Raw genomic sequence first — 12,057 nt, forward strand, 5'->3', positions numbered from 1 at the left:
AAAATCCGAGAACATGCCTCCAGAAAACCGAAAATGTGTCTGCCTAGACAGTTCCGTACCAACAGTGTTCGACGTTTTTTTCAGACATTCGCTCTCTTCACGACAAACATGATTATCAGCATCATGAACAGACACTGTTGATCACTTGTTGTTGGGACAAACATGATCATGACTGTTGTTATTGCAGAAATGAAATGCCTGATTTAGAAGACTACAAACTAGTAATTAATACACACAATTGTTGTCACTGCACAAATGAAATGCCTGATTTAGAAGACTTAAGGCTACATGATGCACTCAACTGTTGTTATTGTAGAAATGAAATGGCTGGTTTACTTTGCTGCCGCACCCCTCCCCTGTTTATATTTGTTTCCCGCGCGTTTCTCCCCAACAGTAAAACATGAGATCTGGTCCGAGCTGTGATTAAAAACAGATGCACTAAACCGGGTTCACTTCTCAACCGGAAACAGGTACCGTAATTTTCGGCAATGCTCGTTTTATGGAAGTCCCCTGTGCCTGAAGACTATTAACTCTCCACTCCCAGATGGCATGTACCTGTTCTGTCCGGAGAAAGGAAGAGAGATCGTGGGATAACATGCTGTAATCTGTTCCTCGCATTCCTCTGATAAGAAAGACGGTGGTATACTCTAGCTGGATGTGTTTAGTAGGCCCTAGCAGTACAGACCGGAAACTAATTTCTCCTCAGAATAATGAGAATGCGAATGAAATACATTTATTGTGCTTATGCTCTCAGAAGCTAAGTAGTGGAAGCATAGATACAAATCGGTTTATCTGGAATCTCTCAATTTACAGCGAAAATGCTTCAGGTGTAGTAAACTGAGGTAGACTGTAAAGCTAATAGCCGAGGCTTATCTACAGTGACAGTTATTTCCAGCACAGTTACTATAATGGGCTTTTGGGAGAGGACACAGAGAGCACTGAATAATTGATGGTTACATATGCATGTTGTCATAAAAGTTCGGGAAGTAAATCATGTCATTACAAAAAAAGTGGTTAGTAGAGAACGCACGTACAACAAGTTGATACGTCCATGCCAGACCATCGGGGAAGGGAAGGTGAACATGTCTTAGAAATTTCAGAAGCTAGACGTGGAAATCTTTGTCGATTCCTTTCAAAGGTCCAGAGAAACTTAAATGCACAATTCCGTGTCTTCTTTTCACACTTCCTAGGAGGCAAAAGCCTTCAGAGTAAGCCAGAAATATACATCGATTTTTAAATCTTGCTGATTTCCCAACAAAGGCCCCAATTATAGGACGGCCATAACAAGAGATAACTAAGTATAACCGCAGCCTCGGCATGTATCTTGGGAATCTTTTTATTGTGGAAAGTTTTTGCACAAATTCCAAACTGGGCATAGTGGTGCAGACTGACAGGAAAGAGTCACCACCGAAGAAACAAAAACTGCATACGTCGATGAAGGTGAGATCCAGGTAGAACATTCCGTAATACAAAATAAATCATCCGCTATATACATGTATCTTTCATCAGCGACTAAAATGACCCCGAAGACGGCATCTGAAATATATACATATCAATTCAAGTCTTATTTAATATATACAGGGAATCATATCTTCACACTTATTCTCAGCTTCACACTCATTCTCAGTCGCTGATGAAGCATGGCGGACGCTGTCTGAAATGTCTGATTCTATAGAGCATGTTGGATTTATTTAGTTTTACATGTAACCTAATGTACAAAACTGCACAGTTAGGTACTACATGAATATACTATGCGAGATAGATGGTAAGATAGAACACACACATACCTGGGGAACTGTTTTAGAACCGCCCAAACACACGACCAAAGTTGGGTGCCGTTGGGCCTAGTGTCTGAATGTAGCCTTCTGATGAGGAGGTAACACATACAGGTATAACACACCCACGTCTGTCGCACGTCTGACAATGACCGCAGGTCCTAAAGTTAGTAGACAGTTGCCAGAAACGGAAGGTTCTATTTTGGGCCGCAGACGGCCGATGAAAACGACTGCACAAATAGTCGTTAGAAAGGATCATTAAGTCGTTAAGGAGTCAGCAAACAACCGTGGATCAGACCACGGCGAGCACGTGGGTGGAGGCGATGTCACGTTCTTGTAGTAGTTTGCCGGTACTCTACAAACAGAGGGTGTTGGGGGGGGGGCAACGTTTTCTATGTACCGTTTTTTGACGGCCTAATGCATGGTAGCCTAGGTGCCATTCCCCGTAGTTTCCGCCGGCCCCCTACTAGACCCTACTAGATCCTACTAATGTCACTGGCTACCAAGGACCGACATTAGTAATCTCCAAGGCTTTGGGTGGCGTATTGGACCCTCTCTGGCCAATGGATACTGTCTTATGTCACCCTAGGATCTGCTTAGAGATTAGGAGGATGGCACCTAGGATGGTGTTAATTTCAGTGGCTGAAACATACAGTATCCATTGGCCAGACTGTATCCATTGGCCATTTGGTTGGATAGCCGTATGTATCGTAGTAGGCTAAAACTTGGCACGTGCATGTGCAGTACCAGAAATAATGGATTTCTGCCCTGTGATACTTCCAGCAATCCATCGTCGCTGTTCTACTTTTGAAAGTGTTTACCGGTGAATCGTTACTGCGGGTGATGGAGTGCGCTCAGCTTTGATTGCTCCTCTGGCATCCGGCCCGGAAAAACGCCGACAACTCATCTAGCTGTCTACATTTGTATCTGAACACCTGCGTTACCCGGTTTAAACCGTAATAAACTAATGGAAGCCACTAGGCTAGCGATCACGCGGCGACCGTACGGCGACTGAATTGGATATTTGTGTGCCCCCTGATTTCATTGTTAGAACATGATGTAAGATGTATCAGCATCAAAAAGACCGATCTTTGGTCGCTCAAAGTGTCAGCCTGTAGTAAAAAGGTGTGCAAGCCAGGAGTTACAGCACAGGAAAATCTCAACACACACCGATAAACCAACACTTGACACACCAGCCCACGCAGGAGGCGGCTTTCTCTAAAATAAGGAGCCTTTATCTAAATTGATCAACCCTCGAGTACATTTTGGCTGACCTCCAATAAAAGATGAAGGTCTTTTCTCGTATTTTCAGGGTGGATAAGGCAGGGAGGTAGCAACAGTGATATGAATCTTTGATATCAATGCCTTCTATGAAATCCGTTGATTTATACAACGAGATTTGGTCAACGTGTGTACTGCAAGTAAAGTTCTTATGTGATGCCCCAGTAGAAATCAATAAATGCATGGTACAAATGCTGGAATTCATTGCTTAACAGAAAAGCTATTCTACCGGTAAATATGGTTGTTGAGCATACCGTATGTTTTCTCCAGGTTCTTTGATACAAAGTTGGGCGGGACCTATTTCCAATAGCGTGAAATATTTATAACTGAGTGACAACAAGCTGATGGAGATACGTACACTTCATCTTCACTTACACCCACGCACCCGAGGTCCCTCCCTATCTCTTGAATCTGTGTCTGTATTACGGGTAATCTCCAAGCCGATCGGTCGGTAGTAATGTTCTGACTAACTGACAAGACAGTCTTCAAATGGCAATACTTGCCATCCAAATGGCAGGTTTCCAATTGGATGGTGTCTTGCCTATTGGATACTGTCTTTCCGGTTGGTAACGGCTTTGTCACCGGAAGATCGGCTTGGACATTGGCCCTTCGGCGTAACAGATCGGCTTCTGGTCCATAAAAAGGATTGTTAACCACAGAACCACTGCCATAATTATTCAAAAGTACTTCATACTTGGATAATACATAGTTGTAATTAAGGAAGAACTAACAAGACCATCCCCAACGTGAGTTGCCCCGAATAATGTAAAATTGCATTTTGCACATGGACTTGAGTACGTCGCTATCCTAAATCAGGTTTTGTGACTGAGTGGGAAGAAATGAAACTTGACATCAATCAGCAGGTCGCGCAGATAAGGCTTAAGGTGACGCACGTGAAGATACAACACGTTATCACCGTCCGTATCTCAGCCACAACACAGCCTTGACATTCATGAGATAGATTCATGAGATAGATTCTTATTTATCAAAAATAAGTGTTGCTTGTGAAATTATCCACAGTTTCATCATCGTGCGCACTGTGCAATTTGTCGTAAAAAGTCCTCCTGCTGCGCGTGCTACGATTCCAGCATTATTGTGTTTTGATAAATCTGTAGAAAAATACACTCTCAGAGGAGTTTTGACGTTTTTATTGATAGTATCTTGTATCGTAGCACAAGAAGGTGATAAAACGCATGTATGAGATTGTTCGTATGTAATACGATATAAAGTCCTTCATAGATGTCCTCACATATTATCAGATATTCCCAAGGATGTCGTCAGGAGAATTATTTTTGTTATTGACACAAAAAATACTTCCCAGAACGACGTTTTTTTTCATCATTTACTTGGCAGAAGAAACTTGTCATCACCGGGACTGGTTCTTGACTACTCGTACCACCCAGCTGTGACTTATTGGCCATCGTTCAGGAGAATGTAAAGTTTCTTTTTATTGCCTCTTTGAGCACGCTAAGCACGAAGTCGATCCTCAACTATAGCATTATCGTGACATTAAGACGCGCAGTCTAAAACAGATTGCCCAAAGTACTGTCAAAAGGGTGTTAATTCTTATGATTCACATCTGCGGGTGACGCTGTTGGCATTAGTAGGGATGTCGCACCGTTATTAACAGCACGGCATGTCGAGGCGATATGAGATTTTATGTAGAGTATCCGGGATGGTAACATGAAGGTTACATCCATCAGCGAGTAGGGCAGACATCCAGGATCAACATGGCAAATAGTTCTCTTTACTGCCGGATCTTCATTTCACTTCTGGCAGTATCTCAACTCTTTTAAAGCAGATCGTACCGCATCAGTGACAATGTCAAGGTTATGTTGGACAATTTGCGAACCGTTTCTAATAGCGTAGTAAAAGTAACGTTTTCAAACTTTCAAACTTTATTGCGCAATCAGCTTTGCGGTCTTTGAGACTGAACTCAAGTCTACACAGTGCATTTTAAGTACACTGTTAATTTTACACAGTGCATTTTTAAAATGTAATCAAATTATCATCAGCATAAAGCGGCAATGTTAAAATGACGTGAGGTTATACAAGACGATATGACAACAGCACAACAACATAATAACAACGTAAGGATAGAGATTTGCACATGGGCGATAGTGTTCTTGGTACAAAAGAGTTTTTGTGTCTATTGAATATAGAAACAGCTTTCCATTTGACAGGTGTTGTCTGAGGGACGGTTCTGGACATGCGTGGACCTCCAGAACCGTGCCTGAGCATGGATAAAGCACGGTTCTGGATACAATAAACTCCCCAGCTCCTAGGGTGTAAGGCACATCTTGGTGGACAAACGTTCTTGAAGAATTGACCTCTACAGCTCGGAGCAATAACAGCGCCAAAAGTCCGCACTAGTCTGGCAGGTACATGTACATCAGTTCATCATATCCCATAGAATGTGTCCCTCCTCACATTCAAACATCATAGTCGCCCTGGGCTGCAAAACCCGGATATAAGGTACGCCTATAATCTGCGTCATTAACCTTTCCTTAGTGCCTTTAGCAGTACTTTTTATTGACCGTAAAACCAATTCAGCGAGGTAAAGCTCGACAGATTCCAGTAGTAATCACGCACAGCTGTCCTTTCCGGGAATACAGGATGCCGCGCACGTCCTGGAGGTGAGCCCGGGTACGCCGGGGTTTCTGCAGGGTTTCTATACGGTTAAAGACGGGGACTCCCTGTGGAGGTCCAATCGATCCTGTCTTCAGGTTCTGCTTTGTATTCAGAATTATTCGTGGTCTTCCATTATCATTGTAAGAATCGCATACCCTGGATCATGTCAAACAAGATTTAGAGGCGAATGTAGGTAAAGCACCGGTCGTCTTAGATATGGCACTCAAACTAAAGAATTTTCTCAAGATTTATATCTACGTACATCTTGTGGTTTACGGCTTATCTTATTATTTAAATTCGAGTTATCGATGGCTCGCCTCTGAATTTGTTTGAAGTATGCTCAAATATCTCCCCGATGTATAGTTATACATTTATCTATTATCAGACAGAAGGCTTCAAAGCGATAAGACTCTCTGTGGCATGCAGATATCGTGAGAGTAGTGAATTATCAGAAGGCGCGTGAAATCAGCACAGCGATACGTAATGACTCTCGAGGCTAAACCCAGCTCTCAGTCGACTGATCATAAATACAGCTCTGTCACGTCTATACATTCACATTTAGATATGAAGTGAATATATGATTTTAAAAGTTCACGAAACTTTAAACCTTTCTAAAACGACCGACACTGGTAAAACTATAGGTGCTAGATTCAACCTGACTTTGAACCTTTGCCCCAAAACTGGTCTTTATTACGATAGGATATTCGAGATGTGACATCTGTATTCCTATTGTGGCAGACGTATGGCTAGTGTTAGGTGTCAGCACTAACCATTACTTTTCAGCCATGTGACCTCTGGTCACATGCAGTCTGCTACTGAGTTACAGTAACATGTTGACACTTTGATTCATACTTAATCTGCAGGCAGATTCTTCGGTGGCAGACAGCTAGCCAATAGGCAAGATAGTATCCAGTAGGCAAGACAGCTACATGTGATTTTTTACCTCCATGTTGTATCCAATATGTATGCAAGACACCTGTACCTCCATGAAGACACTAACCAAAATAATAGGCAAGATAGGAGTAATATTCAAGAGGCAAGACACTAGTCAATAGCCAAGATTAATTTGCCAATACGCAAGAAATTATTAGCCAATAGGCCACCGAACATAGTGGCGTGGTGAGGGGCAACAGTACATTTCTCAAAGAACTGCCCATTCCCTTGTCTTTTGACATTGCGACAAAGAGCAGAGGTTGATTGGGCCGGAAAACGGACATACGTAGAAGAAAGTCACAATCTTCTCAATCCCAACTTCTGCTTGGAGAGTACTTCAAAGTTACAATGTGTACGTTTTCCGGTTGACGCCGTTATTCATGGTCTTGGTACATACACTCTAGTTAAATTGTCCTCCAAACGACTTTCAGTTCAATATCAAATTGCCGGTGTTAGATACAATCTAATATGAACACGACACGCGCTAATTTGGGAAGGCTGATGGAATCATTACACAAGGAGTCTGTGTACATCTATACCTATTTGTCACGCAGATACGTGTAAGTACGTACCTGTATGGTGCAGACAGTCGTTAGCTGCAGTTGGTACGAGTAAAAAACAACTACAGTGGTGTAACTACATTATACACCATATAGATTTGTACAGTGAGCAAACAAAATCCCTGAACGCGTTTCTTTCAGCGCTTGAAATCACTTTCATGTGCTGGATTATATTCAACACAACGCAGATTTGGTCATTTTCAGTATCTTTTTTTTCTTTCCCACTTCCCTTTCAAATTTGATTTGAACTTAAAGTCTGAATTTCATCATCTACGAGTATTTGTGACGATCTGAAACACTAATTTTTCTTAAACCATATTTTCTTTGAAGTTACCCACATCAGACGGAAAATTCTCTAGCGAGACGACAGGCAAATCCCCAAATTTTCATCCAAAAGTTAAAACCATCAACAATATATGACACTGTAATTTGATTGGAACAATAATACATGTTACCTTTCCCAGCGCAGCTCAGTCCCGGTACTCCCGGCAACTTGACACACCGCTGATGTCCACCAGACAACACCGGGACTGGTCCATCATGTCACCCAGGGGGAGACAGGGTACAGCATATCCAAGTCAAATACCGGTTACGTGTACAGCTTGTAGAAAAATAATACTTCACCTGACTTTAAAATGAAGAAAATGTTCTGATAATGGGTATTAGATTAGCTGGAGCAGCTCAAGAGATAGTCACATACTTAAGCGGTGTGTGTGATTCTAGTATTTGGCAGGTGATACGCAACGATTCAATTTACAAGGGCAATATGCTCATAGATTCTCGTCAATTACTGAATGGTCTTCTGGCATATATGTAAAAATTTCTCTTTTTTGCTGCTAAATGTAAACATTAAAATTGGTAAGAACTTTGTCTTGTCAATGGCATAATATTTTGAACACATCAGTAATCTTAGAAATCAAACATTACTCACCAAGCGTGTGCAGTTTACATTCCTTTTCATAAAATGACCTTTGGAAATCTATCCTAGATTGCTCCCCTCCCACACACACACAAAGCACACTGACAGGGCATGATCTATGAGTGGAGCTTTGACCGATGGCAACCCATCAGATAATCATCTGTTCTAATTGTGCCAGATGCGAATAGATAAATCGTGATAAAGGGAGATTAAGGTTGTGAAATTGGGTAGAAGTAGTTACTCCGCCGACAGGGAATCAATGACGATCAAATTAATCCCCGCCAGTAGCGCCATAATTTGGTGGAAGACTTATTGCTGTACAATATTTGCCAGAAGGTGTCGTGGTAATAACTTGGGTCGTTCTGTCACACTGTTTAAGCTATCAATACGTATCACATCCCTGGCCTGTCGTAAAACTAACCGACCACGCCTTAACTGCTTCGGGAATAAAAGGCCCAAACTGCCGTCTAATTATTTTTCTAAAAAGCAGAGAATGACAACATAGTAACCATTTAGACTGAGTTATTGGTGTTCTTTGAAACAAACCAAGACCACGCACGCAGTATTTTGAACTGTACCGGAAGGGTATAAAAGGTAGTGCGACACCCACTCTCCATCATTCTGATAAAAACTTTTAAATAAAAGGTAGAAACCGGCAATCGACAACGTCATCCTTTTGATAACCAATCGACACCGACATGCAGCCCCTCTGCTCAGAAATCGGGCTACAGCTGTTAGATTTTCCAATTCATTCATCTTCCCCTACAAATAACCAGGGTGCCAAAACACTATCAATATTTTTCATCCGATACTGCTTGTTAAAACAGTTATCATATAAAAACTGCCGCCAGGACCATAAAGGCAGTCAGTTTATGGTGCTTCCGCAAAAGCCTACTTCACCCGTTCCTAGTGTAAATTGGATTTTATGACAGACGATGTAAAAGAAAATGCCAGATCCACGGTATGAGAAAGGGTAATCGCCTTCACTCACGCCTCTGCAATAATCACAGACAGCGCCTGGAATAGAGACCGTCTGCTTCAGAACTTAATATCCCAATACATCTAAAATGTATTTATCACTGGCTACTCTAATGCGCAAACGAACATAATCGATTTCTCAGTCTTTGGCTGTAATCTGACTTTGCATGAAGGTCACTGGAAGTGGAAGAAGTATTTTAAAGTCGGCGAACTTGTTTGCGCAGACGGGAACAAACCCAACTCTGATTGATTGTCAAGATTTTGTTTCGTAATCATGTGGTCACAGAAAACTATTACACGGCCCATTCCTTCTCTGTGTCCGTCCCACCTGAATAACACAAGGCGCCTGCTTTTAACCTCCCCCATCGAGATCCGCTGCCAAGGCAATTAAGAACCAGGTGGGACCGGAAGGAGTGGGGTGTAAGTGGTGCGGAGCCGAGGATTTCAGACCTCCGGGATGTACTTTGGGTTTTCATGAATTTATTGGAACAACTAAGAGATTGTATGGTGTACTTTAACCAGGTCTGGGGCAGAAACTACTGTGCAGGGTTGGAGGGTCGCTCATGCGATCCATGGCCTCCTGAATTCCCCCATGTCAAACTCGTGTTCCTGTTGGTTCCCGCAGCCCCGCCCTTGTCATTCTGAGTGCCACGTGCTGTCAACATACACTGTCCAACAAACATATACACAAACCCACACCAAACATTGCCTCCGGTGGGACTGAGAGGACGGTGTAAGTGGTGCGAAGTCCTGTCACAGGCCCTTCCAAAGTACGTCACGTCAGGTCATCCTCTAAATACACAATAAAAGGTTGGAACCTCCCGAGTTATTGTTGAATCGAAACTGAGGAAAGCACGTTTTTCTGAGGTCTGCCAGGTACGATCCCATTAGATGGCGCAAAATGTCATGAATCGCCTCAAGCTGATTCTTCGCTTTTCTTCGCTTACTCAGCAGTCAGGGGATCCAGCTGTGGTCTTACGGAATGCAATGCTGCCAAGGTGAAGGTCATATATATGCTTATACAACAGTTATGTGTACAGAAGTGCCGATTATCTATGCATGAGTAGATTAGACAGTAGGAGAAATGGCTAGGTTGACCTTGGGGCGGGATGTACCGCCCTACTCTCGTAGTCTGGCAGTGAGATGTGAAAGGGTTTATAGATTATGTGTCGATGTGATGGATGACACTTTTCCATGTTCCTGATAGTTGAAGTGACGGCTCCTCACAGGGTCTAACAGTTTGTCGTGTTTGACGTATGTCATGCTGATGGTGATGATGACTGATGATGATGTATGTCATACTCATGTTTTTATTGAATTGTTTGGCTATACAGCACGCACAGACAGAGATGAGCTGACCAACTAGCCAGTGGCAATTGCAAGTACAACGAAAAGCTAGATCTGCTAGGACTGGGCTGAGTGGAGGAGAATAGTGGCCCGAACGCCCCCCCCCCCACACACACAGAGGTCAAGGGATAGGTGAGGTGAAGTGAGGTGAGATCTCCTATCAAAGACATTCCAATGGAGTTGACATGGACAGCATATCAATGATGGCGATGACGTATGCATGACGATGGTGTCAGTCGTCAGCAAAAGATTTTTTTACACGGACTGCACAATTATGGAACTCTCTCCCTCACGAGTATTTCCCTCCCGAATGCAACCCATAAGCATTCATAACCAATGTTTACTGCCATCTCCTAACATAGTCGCCTAGTGCTCAGATGTGGTCTTTTGTCCATGCACTGGGAAACCTCGTAAAAAACGTATCCCATCGATATCAAACATAGGATGTTTGAGATGATCCACATACAGACTACAAAACACACCAAATAGCAGGCTGTATGCTTTAATTTGCAAAAGCAGAGTACTTGACTTTAAACGAAAAGGACATAGAACATCAATAAAAGGCTTGTCTGACTTTTACAACTTACGACATCAAAGTCATCCCCAAAGGCGAATGGGAGGATGAGTTGTAAAAGGCTTTTAAGTGGAGAATGGGAGGAATACACCTGCTTGAGTAATATGCTGTAGACGGGCGGTCTTTCATCACAGGTAAGAGTTGTTTGCCACAATGCATATTTGAGGCGGAGCGTTCATGTAAGCCATCACGAAATCCACGGCGGATGTGCCCGGGATGTGCGGCGCCAGCGTGGACACAACCCGACAGAAGGGCGGCCGAGCGTGCGGTATATTTTTCTGCGACCGGTTGCGCATCACGAATTTCCGGTACACGCACAGCCTGCTGCTGACCGAGAGATGCTGCACAGGCGTACGGCACATGTTCCATGTAAGACATCACGAAAATAGCGCGGCGCGCATCCAGGCGCGCGGGGTTGTTCGCGCTCACTATCCGAACGTATTCGCCATGCCTGCCCGGCATCAGTGCGCCCAGTGCGTACGAGTGCACCCAGTGCGTACGAGCGCGCCCAGTGCGTACAAGTGTGCCCAGTGCGTACGAGTGCGTACCAGTGCGCCCAGTGCGTACCAGAGGCATCGAATGTGAACTATCACAAGAACACGCGTCGCTATAATCACGAAATCGCCAGGACACGTAACCAAACTTTCGGGGCCTTGTGAGCTCACAACCCGAACGTGTGCGATTTTCCTGTCCGGTACATGTGTGCCTACTCCGTATGGAGTGTATGGTCTTACACGTAACATCCGACTACCGCATCACGAAATAGTCGTAGTCAGTTCATTGCATTGTAGTAAACTTTTTCTAAGAAAAGACTAGCGGGCGGGACCGTCTTTTTTCACGGCCTCAGATCGCTTCTGTGCAGATAGGCACCTGAGTCCACCGCCTTGAGGAAAGGTACATTGTATGAAAAGTTTCTACTACGCGTAGTTGCTGTAGTTACTGTAGTTCCTGTAGTTGGGGTATCAGGTCTTGTCTTGGCGAGACTAGCGGGTGGGACCGTGTTTTTCACGGCCTGAGATCGCTTCTGTGCTGATAGGCACCTGAGTTCACCGCCTTAAG

Source organism: Branchiostoma belcheri, unplaced genomic scaffold (assembly GCF_001625305.1).
Source record: "Branchiostoma belcheri isolate BF01 breed outbred unplaced genomic scaffold, Haploidv18h27 scaffold74, whole genome shotgun sequence".
Classification (NCBI taxonomy): domain Eukaryota; kingdom Metazoa; phylum Chordata; class Leptocardii; order Amphioxiformes; family Branchiostomatidae; genus Branchiostoma; species Branchiostoma belcheri.